The 22,501-nt window shown below is 43.0% G+C and overlaps 1 long non-coding RNA gene across 4 annotated transcripts in view; it reads right to left on the bottom strand.

Annotated features, from left to right (window-relative positions):
- LOC107976429 (uncharacterized) overlaps nt 1-22,501 on the bottom strand; it is a 329,587-nt gene that overhangs the window by 300,066 nt on the left and 7,020 nt on the right. The window lies entirely within an intron of this gene.

Here is a 22,501-nt window from a genome sequence, read left to right on the forward strand (position 1 = left end):
TAAAAAAAAAAAAAGAGAAGACGAATGAGGCTTAAGATGACCAAAGCGGACTTGCTATTCAAAACTCATTCTGAATCAACAGCATCTGAATCACCTGGGAGCTTGTCAGAAATGCAGAATCTCAGGCCCCACCCCAGCGCTGCTAAATCATAATCTGCCTATAACAAAATCCCTAGGTGATTCAAATGCACATTGAAGTGTGAGGAGCATTGCACTAAGAACTTCTGAATAAGAGCAGTGGGTAGTAATATCATTTGGAATAGCTGTTCCTTTGGAAAAATCACACCATTGCAGCAAACCATAAGGAATATCAGAAAAGGGAAGTCACTGAATGGTTCTTTCAACAAACATTCATTGAGGGCCTACTATGTGCCAGATAGTATTCTAGGTGCTGGGGGTACAACAATAAGAATGAAAATGAAAGACCCCTCCCCTTGAGGATCAAATGAATAAATAAAACAGAGTATATAGATTGTCAGATGTTGGAAGCTCCTATGAAGAAAAATGAAATGGGACAGGGAGGAGGGAAATTTTGCAATTTTAAATAATATAGTTAGGAGTTGATATTGATACAGAGACTCAAAGGAAGTGAAGAGACAAGCTATGTGGATATTTCTTGGAACAGCATGACAGGTAAAGGGAATAGCAAAATCAAAGCCCTGAGGAGGAGAAATTATAGCATGTCTATATGTTGAGGAGAAGGATCCATTGAGGATTGCTTGAAGGAGAAGACAGAATTGCCAGTGATGTTCTTGACAGGTGGAAAAGGATGAGATGCAGCACACAAGAGGAGAGGCCAGCCCAGAAGAGGAGCATGGAGAGTTTCACCATTATCATGTGAGAGAAAGCAAAGCCTATGTTTCCAAATGTGAGTAAGCTGATGGATAAAGTGGTGGGAGCACCTGGAAGTCTCCTCTATTGTTTGAGATATTTCCCTGAAATAGGAATCTAGTTTATCCATTGAGGGAGAGGCAGGATGGTTATTAAAAGTACAGGAAGAGAAGATAAGGTTTGAAATAGCTGTCTAGAAGAGGGAACAACTATCAAAATGTGTGCTTGTTGGGCAGCCTTGAGTCCACCTTTGTGATATGTCAACATCCCTTTGTTTTTCTCCAGCCATGTTCACTTTCAAGTCTGGAGATGGGGAAAGAGAGGAGAGTTGGATTTAACAATGGTTGAGGTTTTGCCAGGCACCTACAATGAAGTAAGATGGGGGAAAATGTGTTGAGGATGCATGCAAGGAAGTCATTTATAATGAAAGATCATGGAATTAAGGCTAGATTTTAAAAAGACATGAGGGCTCAAACAAAATAAGGGACGATGAATACATAACAGGATCATTGGATGGCAGGTCCCAGTAAAGTCAAGCAAACATCGAGGTCAGGGAACTGGAAGAATTAAACTGGAAAGTTAGAAGATGACAGAGAATGGGATTCTTGAAACTGGGATTGTGAAGGTGATACAATTAGCCATCATTCCATGATCCAGGCTGCGCCATTCGTTATGGCAGCCACTAGCCACCTGAGGCTATTTAAAATTTATTAAAATTAAAGAAAGTTACAACTCCAGTTCTCCACTGAACTAGCCGCATTTCGGGTATTCAATGGCTCCATATGGCTAGAGGCTACTCTATTGGACAGTGGAAGTAAAGACCATCTCCATTGTCACAGAAGGTTCTACTGGGCAGTGCTATGCTAGGGTTTGACTATGGGGATTCATTGCTGAGGTAAGGTGATGGGTGAGGTCATCAGAGGGCCCTGGATTATCTATACAGATATGGAAATCATCAAAAATTGGAACAGGAACAATTTTGGAAAGACTGCCAGTGGTGCAGGAGCTAAAATCTTCAAGGTGTCAGGAAAGTGAGGTCAGCAGACAATTACTACTGGGATGATTTAAAACTTCATTTTTAGTGAGAATAGGGGTCATGAGAGAGCATGTCTAGGCCTATTAGTAATCAGGATAGTAGGTCAGGGCTACAGGGAAAATGATGTCCCATCATTTTGATGATGATGGAAGAAGGTGAAGAGGACATTCAAAGATGGTTGAGGAAAGAAGAGATTTTGCTCATGGCTAACCATGTGTCCCAGAGTGACAGTGGAAGGGTTTGAGGAGACAGGGAACAGTGAGCAATCAGTTCATGGAAGGGGCTGTGCAGAGCTGCATGGGAAGGCGATCCAGGAGACGAGCAGTCCTGAGAAGAAGCGCTTTGTGTATAAGCTGGGGTAAACAGCAATAAAGGGCACATGGAGATGGATCCTCACAGCCCCAAAGCATGAACTAGGGAAGCTGTGAGTGTTCAAGGAGAAACAAGGCTCTTGCCAGGAGCACAGAGAATTCTAGAACACCCTCTTCATTTCCGTTCAAGGTAGCATGGAGGCTAGAAAATGACCCAGAGCTCTGGACATCGCGGCTGCCGGTAGGGCAGGATAGAGGCCTGGGAGGGGCGATCTTCCCCAGAGAACGTGGAGCTCCCGCTTGACTCCTTAAACCTGCCCCAGACCAGAAATGTCTTTGTGTTGGAGTTTTCCTGGAGAAGGGGTTGCTGTAAGCCAGAAGGCAACCTTCCAAGTCCCTGCACTGGAGACCTACATGAGCTCAAAGCCTGACTCTGATATGCACTTCTCTAAGTCTCCATGCCCAGATCCTCAGGCTTTCCATGTTCTGTCACCTCTACCCAGAAGTCTCCTCTCCCTTTTCCGAGCCAAGGGAATGGTCACAGTCTGCTACTTGAAGATATTCTCTTCAAACATTCAAACAACTGATTTTGTTCATGCATTCATTCATTTGTTCAATGAATACTAATTGAATACCAAATACTAGTTATCAGTATTTATTAATACACAAGAAATACTGATAACGAGTATTAAGAAAACAAATTTCATAAACTAGGGCTCAAAAACAAGTTCTACCACCTATCATTTGCATGAGGTCCTTACATGTTTCTTTAACCTCTCTGAGGCTGTTTTCTCTCCTGCAAAATTTAGACATCAAAACCTTCCTTATAGGGCTAAGAGAGAAGTAAGTAAAATCATCAAACTAATTCATGAAAGTACTTAGTGCAATGCCTGGCACAGATAAAAATTCATTAAGTGTTTGTCATTATTAGTCATAAACGCTTTGCCAGTGCTGCCCTAAGTGCCAAGGATGCAAAGACTCATATTCTAGCTTAGGAGATAGGATCAAAACCAATAAATTTTCATTATAATGTGATTTCTTAAGAGCCACGCAAAAGAGATGTATACAAATACTATTGGAGTGTCATGAAGTGAAGGATTCCCAGGAGTGATATCTGGAAAGGTCTTCCATGACTAGGAGTCTTAATCAGCTTGGGTTGCTATCACAGAATACCATCGACTGAGTGGCTTATAAACAACAGATATTTATTTCTCACAATTCTGGAGGCTGTAAAGTCCAAGATCAAGGCACCAGCAGGATCAGTACCTGGTAAGGACCCACTTCTTGGTTCTTAGATGCTCATCTTCTCACTGTGTCCTCACAGGGCAGAAGGGATGAGGGAGCTCTCAGGTTCCTTTTATAAGAACATTAGTCCCATTCATGAGAGCCCTGCCCTTGTGACCTAATCACCTCCCAAAGGCCCCACTTTGGGAGTTAGGATTTCAGCATATGAATTTTGGAAAACACAAGCATTCAGTCTACAGCAGAGTCATTCTCCAGATGGAGAAGGGGAAAGCATCCCAGGTTGAAAGAAGAGTATGGTGCCTTGAAAGGGCATGGTGTGTCCACAAACCTGTGAGAAGCCATGGAGTGGAGAGTGCACAGAACAGAATAACAGGAGGTGAAGCTTGAGAAGCAAAGGGTCCCTTATAGGGCAGGGTACATTTGCTTTCCCAGCCCTTCTGACTTGATCTTGTGAGCAATGGCAGTTTTTAAGCAGAAGAGCACCATGATCAGGATTTTGGCTTTAGAGTGGAAGACAGGTCAGGGGAGGAATGAGACTGGAGGCAGGGAGACTTTTAAGAGGCTGTTGAAATAATGCAGGTGAGACATGGTAAGAACCTGGACAAGGGCATTGGCAGAGGAACTAGAAAACCATGGGTAGGAGAGACAGTTCTGAAGTAAAACCCACAGGACTCAGGGATGTGTTGGGCTGGATGCAGGGATAGGAAGATAAAGTAGTCATTCGCCACCAGCCCATGAACTCACATAGTTGCAGGTTGCTGAGACACAACTTCAAAATGTCTTAGTGTGTGAGAGCCCCAAGTCCAAGGAAGCTTGAAAGTTACTTGGAATATATCTTGACTCCCTACTGAACACTTGAGCATTTCCTGACAATTATGTAATGATTAAGCAAATAGTCATTCTTTGTTCTCAGAAAAGACTGTAAGACTATGTATCTCTAATGCAAATATAACATATTATTATAATATTAACCATTATGCAATTTGTATGCTGCAAGAAATATAAAGCAAAGAGTATGAGACTTAGCCGAAGAAAAGGTCTACTTCATGGAGGAGCTTATCCTTGCACAAAGCCTTAAAGGATGAGCAAATTTTTGATGTATAAAAATGGGCACTCCAAGATGAGGGGGAGCTGCCTGAGCTGAGACAGGTGAGCAGGAAAGCATTTCTCAGGTGGGTTCTGAAAGCCCCTCATCTTGTAAGATGCTCCAGGATGAAAGGACCCATGATCAAATAAACCCGGGGTAACAACCCGCTATGCAGCTCCTCCCTTGGAGCATCGCAATACTTTTGACATATTAAAGATCTTTAGAAGTCCTGTAATTAAAAGTAATTTGCCTAGTGACAAAAAGCAAATCATCGGTTGCCCGGGGCTGGAGGTGGGAATAGGAGGATTGATTGCAAAGGGGCACAAGGAAACACTCTAGGTAATGGCCATATTCTATATGATAATTGTGATGGTAGCTTACAAGGGTATATACATATGCCAAAACCCATCAAACTGTACACATAAAATATATACATTATGCCTCATTTAACTTGATTAAAAATAATAATTTGTTTTTTATTTGACTTTGGATAACGTTTTTTTATTTTTCTTATTAGCATTCCCTCAAAAGGCCTATCTGTTGAAACAGCATCTGGAGAAACACCACTGCTTTAGTTTCCTGTTGCTGCTGTAATATATGATCACAACCTTAGTGGCTTAAAGCAACACATATTTATTATCTTACAGCTCTGGAGGTCAGAAATTTGCAATGGGTCTCACTGTGCTAAAATTGAATGTCAAATGGGCAGTGTTCTTTCTGTAGGGGATAATCTGTTTCCTTGCCTTTTCCAGCTTTCAGAGGCCACCTGCACATCTTGGCTCATGGCCTCTTCCTCCATATTCTAAGTCTGCCATCACATCACTCCAACTTTTACTCCCATCCTCCAATCTTCTTTTTTTTTTTTTCTTTTTTGAGATAGAGTCTTGCTCCCCTTCCCAGGCTGGAATACAGTAGCATGATCTCAGCTCACTGCAACCTCCACCTCCTGGGTTCAAGTGATTCTCATGCCTCAGCCTTCAGAGTAGGCATTCTTGTGCCTCAGCCTCCAGATCCCAGACCTGGGATCACAGACGTGTGCCACTATGCCCAGCTAATTTTTTTTTTCTTTTGTAGTTTTGGCAGAGACAGGGTTTCACCATGTTGGCCAGGCTGGTCTCGAACTCCTGACCTCAAGTGATCTGCCCACCTCAGCCTCCCAACAGGCTTGAGCCACCGCACCTGGCCCCAATCTCCTTTTCTGACTCTGACCCTTCTACTTCCCTGTTTTACTTATAAGGACACTTATGATTTCACTAGGCCCACTCAGAAAATCCAGGACAATCTCCTCATCTCAAGATCCTTAGCTTAATCCCATCTGCAAAGTCCTTTTTTCTGTGTAAGGTAACACTCACAGGTTCCAAGAATTAGGATGTGGCCATCTTTGAGGGCCATTACTCTACTTATTACAACTATTTTTTAGTGTAAAGTAAGACAAATGAATATTAAGCCTGGAAATGAAGACTGAGGCCATATCAAAATAAAGAACCTGGACTTTTCCAGTTAAGAAACAGGCAGAATTTATTTACTTTTGAACTGGTACATTCACATGTCTTAACATTTGAAAGCTGTCGTAAGGTATTGAGTAGAAATTTTCCCCTGTTCCCCAGCCATCCAGTTTCCCTCTCTGGAGCCAACAAATGTTACTTACCACTCTTTAATGTATTATTTCAGACATTATTCATATCTATATATTTTTACTTTTTTACACAAATGGTAGCGTAGTATAAAAAATTATTTGTAACTTTCAATTTTGGCCTCAACAATATAAATTTGTAGATCATCCCACAGCAAAATGAAAAGACCTTCTTTATTCATCTCTGTGGATACATAGTATTTGATTTTATAGACCACTGGTTCTCAACATGGTTGTTTATTAGAATGACATGGGAGAATCTTGGAAAATCCCCAGGAGTTCCAGTTATCTATTTTCCTGTAATAAACCACCCCAAAACTTAGAAGCATAAAACCATAATCATTTTATTATGCTTGCAATTTTTGGAGTCAATAATTTGGTCAGAGTATAGTAGGGACAACTTGTCTCTGCTCCACAGTGACTGAGGCCCTCAGCTATGGTGGTTGAGATGGCAGGAGTGGCTCAGTTAGAGCTATATATATGAGGCCCTGGTTCTACAGCAGCTGAAGTCCTTGGTGATTCTCTATATCATGTCTGCTGGGGGTGCAATGTCCAAGAACGCTTCTGATATGGTTTGGCTGTGTCCCCATCCAAATCTCAACTTGAACTGTGTCTCCCACAATTCCTACATGTTGTGGCAGGGACCCAGGAAGAGATACTTGAATCATGGGGGCCAGTCTTTCCCATGCTGTTCTAGTGATAGTTAGTAAGTCTCATGAGATCTGATGGGTTTATCAGGGGTTTCCGCTTTTGCTTCTTCCTCATTTTGTCTTGCCACCACCATGTAAGAAGTGCCTTTCATCTCCTGATATGATTCTGAGGCTTCCCCAGTCATGTGGAAACGTAAGTCCAATTAAACCATTTTTCCTTCTCAGTCTTGGGTATGTCTTTATCAGTAGCATAAAAACAGACTACTACAGTAAACTGGTACCAGTAGAATGGGGTGTTGCTGAAAAGATACCCAAAAATGTGGAAGCGACTTTGGAACTGGGTAGCAGGCAAAGTTTGGAACAGTTTGGAAGGCTCAGAAGAAGACAGAAAAATGTGGGAAAGTTTGGAACCTCGTACAGACTCGTTGAATGGCTTTGCCCAAAATGCTAATAGCGATATGGACAATAAGGTCCAGGCCGAGGTGGTCTCAGATGGACACGAAAAACTAGTTGGGAACTGGAGTAAAGGTAACTCTTGCTATGTTTCAGCAAAGAGACTGATGGCATTTTGCCTCTGCCCTAGAGATTTGTGGAACTTTGAAAGATAATTTAGGGTATCTGGTGGAAGAAATTTCTTTTTCTTTTCTTTTTTTTTTTTTTGAGACGGACTTTTGCTCTTGTTGCCCAGGCTGTAGTGCAATGGCACAATCTCGGCTCACCGCAACCTCTGCCTCTAGAGTTCAAGCGATTCTCCTGCCTCAGCCTCCCAAGTGGCTGGGATTACAGGTATGTGCCACCAAGCCCAGCTAACTTTGTATTTTTAGTAGAGACGGGGTTTCTCCATGTTGGTCAGGCTGGTCTCAAACTCCCGACCTCAGGCGATCCGCCCGCCTTGGCCTCCCAAAGTGCTGGGATCACAGGCATAAGCCACCGTGCCCAGCCAGGCAGAAGAAATTTTTAAGCAGCAAAGCGTTCAAGAGGTGACTTGGGTTCTGTTAAAGGCATTCTATTTTATAAGGAAAGCAGAGCATAAAAGTTTGGAAAATTTGCAGCCTGACTATGAGATAGAAAAGAAAAACCCATTTTCTGGAGAGAAATTCAAGCCAGCTGCAGAAATTTGCTAAGTAGCCAGGAGCCTAATGTTAATCCCCAAGACCATGGAGAAATGTCTTCAGGCCATGTCAGAGACCTTCATGGCAGCCCCTCCCATCACAGAGGCCTCCTCCTCCCAGAGGCCCAGGAGGAAAAAGTGCTTTCATGAGCCAGGCCCAGGGTCCCTGTGCTGTGTGCAGCCTAGGGACCTGTGTCCCAGCCGCTCCAGCCGTGGCTGAAAGGAGCCAGCATAGAACTCAGGCTGCATCTTCAGAGGGTGGAAGCCCCTAGCCTTGGCAGCTTCCACATGGTGTTGAGACTGCAGGTGCACAGAAGTACAGAATTGAGGTTTGGGGACCTCTGCCTAGATTTCAGAGGATGTATGGAAATGCCTGGATGCCCAGGCAAAAGTTTGCTACAGGTACGGGGCCCTCATGGAGAGCCTCTGCTAGGGCAATGCAGAAGGGAAATGGGGGGTTGGAGCCCCCACTCAGAGTCCCTACTGGGCACTGCCTAATGGAGCTGTGAGAAGAGGGCCACCATCCTCCAGACCCCAGAATGGTAGATCCACTGACAGTTTGCACTGTGTGCCTGGAAAAGCCCGTGAAAGCAGCCAGGAGGGAGGCTGTACCCTGCAAGGCCACAGGGGCAGAGCTGCCCAAGACATGGGAACCAGCCTCTTGCATCAGTGTGATCTGGATGTGAGACCTGGAGTCAAAGGAGATCATTTTGGAGCCTTAAAATGTGACTGCCCCACTGGATTTCGGACTTGCATGGGCCCTGTAACCCCTTTGTTATGGCCAATTCCTCCCATTTGGAATGGCACATTTACCCAATACCTGTACCCCCATTGTATCTAGGAAGTAACTAGCTTGATTTTGATATTACAGGCTCATAGGAAGAAGGGACTTGCCTTGTCTCAGATGAGATTTTGGACTGTGGACTTTTGGGTTAATGCTCAAATGAATTAAGACTTTGGGGGGACTGTTGGGAAGGCATGATTGGTTTTGAAATGTGAGGACGTGAGATTTGGAGAGGCCATGGCAGAATGATATAGTTTGGCTGTGTCCCCATCCAAATCTCAACTTGAATTGTATCTCCCAGAATTCCCAGGTGTTGTGGAAGGGACCCAGGGGTAGGTAATTGAATCATGGGGGCCAGTCTTTCCCGTGCTATTCTAGTGATAGTTAATAAGCCTCACAAGATCTGATGGGTTTATCAGGGGTTTCTGCTTTTGCTTCTTCCTCATTTTCTCTTGCTGCCATCGTGTAAGAAGTGCCTTTCACTTCCTGCCATGATTCTGAGGCCTCCCCAGTCATATGGAACTGTAAGTCCTATTAAACCATTTTTACTTCCCAGTCTTGGGTATGTCTTTATCAGCAGCATGTAAACAGACTAATACAGTTTCCTTACTCACTTGCCTGCTGCCTGGACCACTTAGCCATGTGGGCTGTAACAGCTGGGGATAGATGGGTCTCTCTTTCTCTCTCTCTGTCTCTCTCTCTCTGTGTCTCTGTGTGTGTGTCTCTGTGTTTGTGTGTGTGTGTGTCTTCCTCTCCCTCGGCAGCTAACTTGGGCTTCCTCACAGCATGGTGGTCTCAGGGTAGTTGAATTTATTACATAGCAGCTGACTCACCCCAGAGCTAAAGTTTCAAGAGGCCAGTGCAGAAGCTACAAAGCTTCTTATGCCTTAGCCTTGGAGGTCCCAGACCATCTCTTCAACCACATTCTGTTAGTCAAGCAAAACCCTAAACAAGCCCAGATTTGAGGGAAAGGAAATTAGACTCCACTTCTGAATAGGAGGAAAATTTGTAATCATCTTAATGTACCACACCCAGGTGACCTGAATGTGCAGCCAGGCTTGAAAACCAGTTATAGATCCACCATAATTTATTGTCCATCAAGACACCATTGATGGATACGCAGGCTGCTTCAGATTTTTTGCTATTGTAAGCAACACAGCACTCAACAAGTACTCCAGTCATCATTTCACACATGAGCAAGTAGGTCTGGAGGGCACATTGGGAGAAGTGAAACTGGTGGATTAAAGATTTGGTACTGGAAGTTTCTGAGCTGTAAAGTGGCACAATCAGGGCTGAACTTTAGGAATTCCAATCTGTCCGCACCACCCAGGGCTGAGCAGTGGGACGGGATGGCTGCTGGCAGAGAGACCAGGCTTTACCAGGCTTCATGTTGTCAGACTAGTTGGGATAGAGATCATAAAGTGGAAGCACAGATAGGAAGGAACAGAGGGAAGGGATCGTCAAAATGCAGTCATCCTCATTAGCAAGTGCTGGAAGACAGAAGTTAATTTGGTGATGAACTTGATGATACGGATGATATGTATCATGACCACCGCAGTGGTCATGACAGGTTTCTTGGAAGAGGTGAGACTGGAGATGGAGCATTCAGGATGAGGAGAATTTTAATAGCAAGAAAAAAGGAAGACAGCCTTTTCACTGGCATTTCATTTGGTGCTGTTGGAAGATATGGAGAAAGCTCTGTTTTGAGATAGATTATCCAACTCAAGCACATCAGGTTTAGCCAGTGCCTGTCACACAGCAAGTGCTCAAAAACAGGATGTACTATTCCTACTAACAGCAAGTAATTCCTATTAAAATTCCTTAATATATTAGAACATGACTTTTGGTGATAATTATGATTGCTCTCATTATTTCTAAACAGATGCATGTGCCATGGGAAAAGCTTTGGCTGGGCTGTAGATTCGTCACCCATCGGCCCAATCTGGAGCAGATGGTGGTTTCTCCTGCATAATGTCCTACAGCCACGATTGGTCTCTCTCCCTTACATGGGAACATTGGAGGGAATTGATGCTGGCTGGACAGAGACATCCCTAGAATTCCATTCTTGACCTACTATCACCCTTCCAGCCCTAGTACTTATCTCCATGTCACCCCAAAGCTGAGAACAGGAGCTGCTTTTCTTTGGGGATGCATTAACAGAAGAGTCTTCAGAGCAAGTATCGAATGAGTCCTACTGTATTCTGGGCTGGAAAGACCTTAACTAATAAATAGTTTCCATTCTAGGTGATATAAAATAACAACAAAAAAACCTAATATCTGGATACTACATTATGATATAGCTAATCCTACTCAACCTTTGGGTGTCAGTTAAAAGTCACTTCTTCCAGGAAGTCCTCCCTGACAACCCTGAGACTGTTCACGTGCCCCAGTATGCACTTTCTTACACCCTGGAGCTCCCTTGCCATAGCAATTAACACACTATTGTTATTCTTGCTTATGTGTCCACCTCTGCAGTGGAGAAACTCTAAGGTAACCCCCAGTAATTTTTGCCCCCTACTCTTCGTTCCTTGATATATTCCCCCCTGGAGGGTGGAGAGGACCTGTGTCTTGATTCTAACCAATAAGGTGATGGAATGTCATCCCCAGTATTATGATATGTTTGACTCCATTTCAGGAGACTGGAGCAAGAGACCCTCCTTGCTGGCTGATTGAAGTAAGTGGTCAGGTTGGAGAAGCCCATGTGGCAAGGAACTGCAGGAGGCCTCTTTGTTTCTGTGGGTTGTCTCCAGGACCTGAGGGTGGAATCCAGCCAACAGCTATCCAGAAGCTGGGACCTGCAGACATACTATGGTAGGAAAGTCAATTCTGCTAACAGCCTAAATGAACATGGAAGCAGACTTTTTCCCCAGGCAAGCTTCTAGTTGAGAACTCAGCTCAGTGATACCCTGACTACAACCCTATAAGATCCTGAACAGAGAAGCCAGCTAAGCTAGACCCAGACTCCTGCCTCAGAGAAACTGTGAGACAATAGAGTATGTTGTTTTAAGCCTCTAAGTTTGTGGTCATTTGTGATGCCGCAATAGAAAACTAACACATTCCCCCACTAGATGCATGCTCTCTGAGGGTGAGACCACATCCATATTACCCCTCACTGTACTCCCAGCAGGTCACACCTTGCCTGGCACATAGTAGGTGCTCAAGAAATATTTTCTGGATGAATGATTGAATGAATTAAGCTGCATCAGTCTTACAATATTTACAATCACTCCATAAGGAGGATTATTTTAATTCAAGTTTTACTAAGACTGAGAAAAAATAAGTGACATATCCAAGAATATCCAAGATTTACATAGAAAGAGAAGAGGTGGGACCTAAACTAGCATCTCCTGGGACCAAATCCCAAGTTCATTCATTAAAATCACAGCTATAAGAACAGTGTTGGCTTTCCACCTTGACAGAGCCGATAGAAGCTTACACAAATAATTGGACCTCACTCATACCCAGAGCAGACATCACTAATCAATCACAATACTCTTTTAGGTGAAGTTCATCTTCTAAACTAAACCTTCTCAACTCAGGATTTCAGTAGCCACAGCAGTTGACCACATCTGGCCAAGGAGAGGAAACCTACTCGTCATCCAAATGCTAACCTGCTAGTTAGTTAGAATCTATACCTCCATGTAACTGAATGTAGAATCCATTCCCAGCAATGTCTGGGAAAACTATGAAAGAAAGAAGAGTCTGAGCATAGAAAGGAGTAGGATTTGGGAGAAGAAAAGTCAAGAAAAGAGGTTGGGGTAGTGAAAAACAAAACAAGAAACAGTGTTTCTAGAACCTTCTCTGCAGAGGAAAGCCTCTCACCATTTTCAGGCAGGAAATTCCACTAATGATGCATGCTACAGCTGGATTCTCTTGTGGCTGAATTCCCTGAGTCAGCTGATGAATTCTTCCTTGTATAGTAATTGGCTACAGCAATTAGATTCCCTTTTTTATTATTCGTATTGCCGTGACATACCCCGACTTCTCTCTAAAAATCCAGCTGATGACCGCAACAAGAGTGCAATGGATTGAATATTTGCCATGAATGATATTTTCATTGTTTTGACAATTAAGGTGTATGTTTGCCTGAGGGACTACAGTTATGATATATTAAACATTAATCTCCAGAAATGAAAACCAACTGTTTGAACAAGAAGTACGTATGCTGCCATAAAAGTGATGGAGCCTAAAAGTAAAAACAGATTGAAAAGTGAGGAAAACAGTCAATGAATTAGTTGTTTGGTTTTTACTTTCTTTATTTGTTAATAAATTGATTAAATCCATTTTCCCTAGGCATTGCATAGACCAGGGTTATCAAATACATTGTGCTGACAGTACCATCTATCTTGGCCATGGCAGGCATTACTAATTAATCACATCTTTCTTTTCTCCCTGAGCCCCAGCTTGGTCTTGGAAACCATCCCACTATGGAGCTCCAGGCAGCCAATATCAATCTATCATTTTGGATCTCAGGGCAGAACTCCTTGCCATCCAAGACTACAAACACAGCCCCAACTCACAAGTTATCAAGCAAAAAGCAGTAAAGTTTTAGGATTAAGATGGGCACAGACACTGGACTCAGAGTGCCTGGATTTGAAGCCCACTTCTGCTATTTACCAGCCCTTCCATGCCTGTGTTGTCACCTGTAAAATGGGGATACTAATAGCATCTGGATCATAGAACTACAATGATGATTAAACGAATGAAAATACAAGTGTTGGAAGAGTAGCTGGCAAACATAAGCACCGATCTTTCTTATATTTGGATAGTTTGATTTCCTTCATTCTCTGTGCAAAATCTAGCTCTCCTATGAGGTTATAAGCTCCTCAAAAGCAAGTGCCATGATTTTTCCTTCTTTGCATCTCCACCACTTAATACACAATAGGAGCTGAGTCTCTATTTGTTAAATTGTTGAATCAGACTCTTCCAGCCAGACTGGCACACTCACTATCCCATCCCCTTTTATTGGAGATTTCTGCCTCCTTCCATCACTCTCTTCCATCACTTCCCACCTCCTCCATTCCTTTAAGGCTCCACATTATCTCTTCCCCTCTTCCACTCTCCCCACCTCAATCCCATCCCACAAATATTCATCTGTTTCCTACCCATCCTTTAGAGCCTACCTGGTTGGAGTAGTCATTATTTCATTCACCAAATAGTTCCAGCTGTCTGCCTTCTAGGCACATAGCAGAATTTTACTTCCTGCTTTTCTCCCTATGGTCAGCTGAGGCCATAGGAAGAGTCTGACACATGAGTGGAGAATTTGGTTGCTGGTGTGAGGCCCTGCCAATCTCAAATCTCTCTTCTGTCACCAACAGGGCTCCCATCGGCAGCTGCCCCATCAGTTTGGTTTATAGTGATCATGAATTGAGTAATATTGTTTGGCTGTGTTCCCACCCAAATCTCAACTTGAATTGTATCTCTCAGAATTCCCATGTGCTGTGGGAGGGAACCAGGAAGAGGTAATTGAATCATGGAGGCCAATTTTTCCCCTGCTAATAGTGAATAAGTTTCACAAGATCTGATGGGTTTATCAGGAGTTTCCACTTTTGCTTCTTCCTCGTTTTCTCTTGCCACTGCCATGCAAGCAGTGCCTTTTGCCTTCCACCATGATTCTGAGGCCTCCCCAGCCATATGGAGCTGTAAGTCCAATTAAACCTCTTTTTCCTTCCCAGTCTTGGATATGTCTTTGTCAGCAGCGTGAAAGCAGACTAATACAGTAAATTGGTACCAGTAGAGTGGGGCGCTGCTGAAAAGATATCCGAAAATGTGGAAGCGACTTTGGAACTAGGTAAGAGGCAGAGGTCGGAACAGTTTGGAGGGCTCAGAAGAAATAGGAAAATGTGGGAAAGTTTCAAACCTCCTAGAGACTTGTTGAATGGCTTTGACAAAAATGCTGATAGTAATATGAACAATAAGGTCTGGCTGAGGTGGTCTCAGAGGGAGATAAGGAACTTGTTGGGAACTGGAGCAAAGGTGATTCTTGTTATGTTTTAGCCAAGAGACTGCTCTTCTTGTGATAGTAAATTTCACAAGATCTGATAGGTTTATCAGGGGTTTCTGCTTTCGCTTCTTCCTCATTTTCTCTTGCTGCCACCATGTTAGAAGAGTCTTTCATCTCCCAACATGATTCTGAGGCCACCCAAGCCATGTGGAACTGTAAGTCCAATTAAACCTCTTTTTTCCTTCTCAGTCTCGAGTATGTCTTTATCAGCAGTGTGAAAATGGACTAATACAGTGGGGCAGAGCCACTAGTACACCAATCATGGGCTAATCGCATGAATGAGAAATAAATCTTTGTTTTTTAAGCCACCAAAGTTTGTTGTTATTGTTGTTTTTCTGCACCATCATTTAATCTATCCTGATGGATACATTACCTGAAGTTCAGCATCCTCCTTTAAGCCCGTTCCAGCTACCCTGACCCACAACAATTTCTTCCAAAGGATAGGAAAAAAAAAATCTTAATTCACTTTTATCCCGGAACCTAACATAAGAGTCTTGCGCGTAGTTAGTGCTCATTAAAAGACTGTTGCAGAAATGAGCAGCTGTTAAACTCTGAGCCTCCAGTTTCCCACCTGTAAAACAGGAAAATCAATTTCTTGCATTCCATACTTTGCAGACCTATTGTGGGGGCTCAGCTGGAATTATGTGTAACAAAGTGCTCTGTGAACTATAAAATGATGGACATCTCAAACATTATTATTAGATGATAAACTACTGAGAAATATTCTCAGAATTCATTCATTTGTCATATACCTGGCACTATTCCAATTTGATAATGAATTGCCTCCACACACACAATTCTTGAACTCTGTTGCTGTTTTTAAACTCAGGAATGATGATGATAGCCAACCCCTATTGAATGGTCAATATACAGGCACTGACCTGGGTGCTTCCCATGCCGTTATCACTTACAAGCCTCAGTCATAGTAAAAAGAAACGATTTGGATAGTTTGATTCCCTTGTTCTCTACAACAGTAACCCCTCAACATTGATTCCCTTTGTCCTCTGCTACAGTAACTCCTCAACATTGTCAATAGGTTCTTGGAAACTGTGACTTTAAGCGAAACAGCAAAACAGCATATAATGAAACCAATTTCATCACAGGCTAATTGATACAAACAAGAGTTATGTTCCTATGCCATATTTCTGGACACAGAAATCTCGCCAAACTTATAAATAAAGACCTAAAACACTTGTAATATTAAACATTGTAATAAATGTGAGCTATACAGCCAGGAGCAGTGGCTTACACCTGCAAACCCAGCACTTTGGGAGGCTGAGGATGGCAAATTGCTTGAGCCCAGGAGCTCAAGAGCAACCTGGGCAACATAGCAAAACCGCACCCCTACAAAAAAAAAAAAAATATATATATATATATATATGCAAAAAAAATTAGCTGGGTGTGGTGGTGAACACCTAGAGTCCCAGCTACCCAGGAGGCTGAGATGGAAGGACCACTTGAACCTGGAAGGTCAAGGCTGTAGTAAGATATGATTGTGCCACTGCACTCCAGCCTGGGCGATGAAGAGACCCTGTCTCAACAACAACAGCAACAAAATGTGAGCTATAGATATATTTAAGAAGCTTAATAAAAGCAAGTAAGATAATTGTTTGGCCAATTATTCCAGCTCAGAGTCACCAGTAGGCGGTTGAGGGCACAAGATGGGAACCAGGCCTGGACAGGGCACCATTCCCTCACAGGGTACAGTCACACCCACACCCAAACCCACTCATACTGGGACCATGTAGACACACCAATTCACCTCATGTGCACATCTTTAGGATGTGGGAGGAAACCCTAGTACCTGGAGAAAACCCACATAGACATTGGGAAAATATGCAAATTCCACACAAACAGTGGACCCAGCCAGGAATCAATTTTTTTTCCCCATCAATGTTATAACAAAACAACGTTGAACAAATGAAACGAAGTTAGTGGAGAACCTGCTGTATGTGGCTATTTTACAGACAGCAAAACCAAGGTTTAAAAGTGCTAAGTTGCCGGGCGTGGTGGCTTATGCCTGTAATCCCAGGTGCAAACCTAGAGCTGCTGGACTCTAAAACGCATGTGCTTGGCCACCCTGTCACACTGCCACTCTCATGGAAGAGGGCCTCGAGGCCTGCTTCTGAAGTCTTTAAACCACAGCCCTCTGAACTTGGGATCTGACAGGGCCTTGCAGCTCTCAGAGCCCTAGTGGGGAACAACATAACCCTACCAGGTAACAACTGTGGCCACCATTGTGGACAAGCCCCGAGAGACCACTCATGTCTATTTAACTTCCCTGTCACAGAGCGTCATACAGCGCCAGGCCCAGACAGACACTTAATATGTCCCTGTGATGAAAATCTATGTAGCTGTTAAGGCTGGAAAAGTATTCATTTTCTCTGCACCTACCTAATATTTGATGCCGACACTGAGCCGGTTGGAGGCAAGCAACAAGAATGATTTAATAAAAGTGCAATTGAAACGCAAGGCAAAGGAGAGAAAGTGAGAAAGGCAGGCCAGGCAGCAGCTAAATGTTTGAAACCAAGGCTTTTATGTCTTTGAAACAGAATCCAGGAAAATTGCTGCACCCTCTGTAGATGGCTGGAGGGCTTTTTCCTCTGGATGGTTGCTTCGTTTGGGAGCCTCCAATCTCTTGTCTCACAGGTTGGGAGTGTAGCCCTGAAGTCTCTGTGCAGCAGGGTGTGTGTGAATCAGTCTTGGGAGCTGGCACGGCCCTGGGCCTCGCGTGGAGTCCAGGCCAGGCTCTGACACACTGGGGAGAGTTGAAACGAGAGTGGGTGTTTGCTGACAAGCAGCTTCATGGGAACGCTCGCCTTGGCATTTCTCAGTGCTGAATCAGGGAGAAAAGTTGGGCAGATTGCCTGTGAGTCTCAACACACACACACACACACAGAGAGAGAGAAAGAGAGAGGAGGGAAGGCAGGACAGAGGGAGGAAGAACCAAGTCAGAGTTAGGAGAGCAAACACCACACAATGCAGTAATGGCAGTAGCAAAATTATCACTTCCTGAGGGCCTCCTGGGTGCTTTCAGTGAACTCTCCCTGGGTGTCCTGGGGAAAGCTTTATGCATAAAGAAATCCCTGGGGGAACTTTATATACATATATATGTGTATGTAAAGTTTATATGGCACATGAAAAAACTCACACCTCTAATCCCAGCACTGTGGGAGGCCGAGGCAGGTGGATCACCTGAGGTAAGGAGTTCAAGACCAGCCTGGCCAACACAGCGAAACCCTGTCTCTACTAAAAATACAAAAATTATCTGGGCGTGGTGGTGGGAAGCTGAGGCAGGAGAATCGCTTGAACCTGGAAGGCAGAGGTTGCAGTGAGCCGAGATCGCATCACCGTACTCCAACCTGGGTGACAGAGTGAGACTCCGTCTCAAAAAAAAAGAAAGAAAGATTCAGAGCTGCTCAGCTACCTGGTGGCTGAAACAGAATTCAAGTGCAAATCTAACAGCAAAGCTTGATGCTCTTACAAGTCTAAACCCTCAACCTACCCCAGCTTGTATGACCCTTATCCTCCCCTCATCTTCTTCTTCCCACGAAGGTTAGCGGAAGCCAACCAAATGGGAAATAAAGCAGATGTTGTGAGTGGCTTTCACCTCCTCAGACAAACTGGGCAGAAGTGAGCAGCCTCCAAACACAGGAGTCCAGGTGGGCCTTGGTCAGCACTGCATGGGGCAATCCTACACCTGACTCTAATGGAGAGAGAAGAATCCAGATTTCCCTATTCTTCCCCATTTGTTTCATCTGGAGCAGTGCTGTCCCATAAAAATATAGCACAAGTCACATATTGTAATTATGACTTTCTAGTAATCACATTTTTAAAAGGAAGAGGAAAAAGGTGAAATTAATTTTAATAATACATTTCATTTAATCCAATATATTCAAAATAGTATATTTTCATTATTTAAAGTGTATTTAGAAGTATTATTATTTAAAAGTATCATTTTATTTATTTAAAAGTATCATTATTTAAAAATTAATGAGCTATTTTACATTCTTTTTTCATTCTAAGTCTTCAAAATCCAGTATCCACTTTGCAATTAGAACACACCTCAGTTCAGACTAGCCTAAGTACATGTGGCTAGTGGCTACTGTGTTGGACAGGGCAGGTCTATGGAATACCAAAATATCCAGATGAACACAAGGGCAAATCACATAACCACAAAGGATTCTGCATAACCAACAAAGGACTCCACATAACCAACAAACGACTCTACATAATGAAAAGGGTTTTTAAATTACCATGTAGGAAAATTGACATATTGATGTATAGTTCTATGAATTTTAATACATGTAGATTCATATAACCTCCATCATAATCAGGATACAGAGCAGTTCCATCGCCCCAAAGAATTCTCTTGTGCTATCTTTTTACAGTCAAACCTTCCACCTTCCCCTAATCCCCTCATCCCCTAATGTCTAATCCCTGATCTGTTCCATACAAATGGGATCATACACTATGCAATGTTTTGAGGCAGGCTTTCTTCACTCAGCATATGCTTTTGATATTCCTGCAAGTTTATTGTGGGCATCAATAGTTCGTTCCTTTTTATTACTGAGTAGCATTACTTGGTGTACATACCACAGTTTATCCATTCACCTGCTGGAGGACATTTAAATTGCTTGGGGTGATTATAAGTAGAGTTGCTATGAATATGTGTACAGGTTTTTCTGTGAACATAAGTATTCATTTCTTTAGGGTAAATAACCAGGAATAGGATTGCTGGGTCATATGGCAAATGTATGTTTTACTTTATAAGAAATTATCAAATTGTCTTCCAGAGCAATTGACTTATTTTTTATTCCCACCAGTAACATGTGAGAGTTTCATCTGCTCTGTATCCTTGTTAGCACTTGGTATTATCAGTATTATTTATTTTAGCCATTCTGATAGGTAGGTAGTTGTATCTCATTATGGCTTTAAATCACTTTTCCCTAATAATTAATGATTTTGAGCATCTTTAATATGCTTTTTTGTCCCCCATATGTTCTCTTTGATTATATCTCTAAATCTTTCACCTATTTTTAATTAGGTTATATATTTTCTGAGTTTTGAAAGTGTTTTGATATTCTAGATAGAAGTCCTTTGTTAGCTATATGATGTGCAAATATTTTCTCCTAGTCTGTAGCTTGATTTTTATTCTCTTAATATTGTCTCTCACAGAGCATAAGTTTTTATTTTGATTTATGTCCAATATATTGATTTTTTCTTTTATGGATTGTGCTTTTGTTATTATGTGTAAGAACTCTTTTGTCTAACCTCACACCATGGATATTTTCTTATGTTTTTGAACAATAAATCACATATGTAATAACCAAGGGGTTGTAAATATCTAAAGAAATTTAACTGTGGGTTTTAGTTGTAAAAATCCACATTGTCATGAGGATTCATTAATTTTCCACATAGGTATGGAAAATAAGTAAAAAGTAATCACTAGTAAAACAAAGATGAATAAGATGTGGCCCAGAATAGTGGCCGCCATCAGTTGAACGTCTAGGGCCAATGGCTACATAAACATCATCAATAACCTTCAGCCTGGCATTTCTATCCCCATTTTACAAGAGAGGAACCTGAAGCTTGCAGAGGTTAAGTAATTTTCCACAGCCAGGAAGTAGTAAAGTCAGGATCAACACTGCCAGGAAGTAGTAGAGTCAGGATCAACTAACTCCAAAGCCCTCACACATGGGAAGGTTCTTTGATTTCTAGAAACAGAAAACAGCTCTACCTTCCTAAGGATGGGGCAATAAAGCAGTAGTCCACAGGCATTTTGTGGAAGCCACCCAACAACTGAACCACCAGATGTTGACAGGGAGAAAAAATCAAAGAAGTTCAAGGATCCGGGGAACAGGGAAAAAAATAGATACTGTCTTCCAGACATCCATTTTGAATGAAGCATCTTCAACTCTTTTCAGCCCTTGTGTTTCTCCTTCTGGTTCCCTAGAGCAATCACCTGACTGACCTATCATGAGTCATGTGATCACCTTTTGACCAAGGAACAACAGAACACCATGATTGACAGTCCAATCAAGACTGCGGAATGAGGAACACAGGCTTCTTTCCTTGTTGAAAGGAATACTGAGGTGCTGTTACCAGAGGGAAAGGGAAGAATGGATTCTGGGATTTAAAAAAACACAGAGACCACTAAAGCAGTGGCTTCCAAATTTTTTGACCGTGTTGCACGTTAAGAAATATATTTCACCAACATGTGAGCATCTATACACACGACTGAAATGAAATTTTCATATAACAATATGCACCTTGCAATGTATAATACAGTCTGACACACATCCATTTCCTTTCATTTTTAGTAAGTGGATTTTTAAATCCACAGTGGGTCACAACCTGCAGATTGGAAAGCACTGCCCTCACTGTGAACGCTGTGTGTTCAAAAATGAAGACACATATAAGGTGGGGAACTCTGTAATGTATCCCCTCAGCGAACACTGGCAGGTTCATCTCACAAGGCAGATGTATGAAGAGAGATGCAAAAACCCCTGAGTAAGTAAAGGCTGATGAAAGGTGGGTATTTTCCCATAGAGGTGGACCCTAAGACAAAGATTTGAGTCCAAGTAGCTTATTTTCAAGGTGATACCAGGATGCACAGGAAGCAGGGAATGAGGCAGGGGACAGAGGAAAGCCAGCAAAAGGGCACGTGGATGTGCCATCACTGGGCATCTAGGGCTTGGCCACATAGAAGACCTCTGAGAAACTGTGTGGAACATGCCTCAGGACTGTCCCTCCAAGAAACAAGTAAGTCGGGTGTTCATCCACTGTGATGGTTAATATTGACCATCAACTTGATTGGATTGAAGGATGCAAAGTATGGTTCCTGGGTGTGCCTATGAGGGTGTTGCCAAGGGAGATTAACATTTGCGTCAGTGGACTGGGAGAGGCAGACCCACCCTCAATCTGGGTGGGCACAATGTAATCAGCTGCCAGTGCAGCCAGAATAAAAGCAGGCAGAAGAACGTGGGAAGACTAGACTGGTTTATTCTTCTGGCCTACATCTTTCTCCCATGCTGGATACTTCCTGCCCTCGAACACTGGACTCCAGGTTCTTCAGCTTTGGGACTCAGACTGGCTTCCTTGCTCCTCAGCTTGCAGATGGCCTATTGTGGGACCTTGTGATCATGTGAGTTAATATTCCTTAATAAACTCCCCCTTATATATGCATCTATCCTATTAGTTCTGTCCCTCTAGAGAACCCTGGCTAATACATCCACCCACTGTCATCCCTCCGTAATGATGGTGGAAACAAACCCATTAACTTCCTGATACTTCCAGCTGCCCCATGTGAGGACCAAATGCCCATGGCCACAGAACACCTTCAGGCAGAGAGACACCAGAAGCTTTGGGTTGGAAGGGAATTGTCTGCAGATAACCTCTGGGCTGGGCTAAGAGGATATAGTTCAAAGGTCTCCTGCAAGATGTAACTAGGAGGCAGGAGGAGTAGCTCATTGTCAGCCATTTCAGGAACTGATTTCAGCCCTAAACACCTGTCTCCCTTCCCAGACCACACCTCATGGTCTGTCATACCCTAGCTGTCCATTGCACATTGGAATCACCAATTCCCTGATTTCTAAATTTACCAAGTGCTTTTCAGCCTGTTTTCCTGCCTCAGCATTGCTGAAAGAAGACAGGAAATCTGGCCAGCTGGCTCACTGGTCCTACCTGGGCCCTCTGGTTCTCCACCAGTGTGCCAGAGAACATCTCATTCTACACCAAAGATCTCTGCCACAACATTTCAGTAAATCTTTATTCATCCTTTCCCTCCTCTTAGAGAAGATGGCCCTA

This window comes from Pan troglodytes, chromosome 7, assembly GCF_028858775.2.
Source record: "Pan troglodytes isolate AG18354 chromosome 7, NHGRI_mPanTro3-v2.0_pri, whole genome shotgun sequence".
NCBI lineage: Eukaryota > Metazoa > Chordata > Mammalia > Primates > Hominidae > Pan > Pan troglodytes.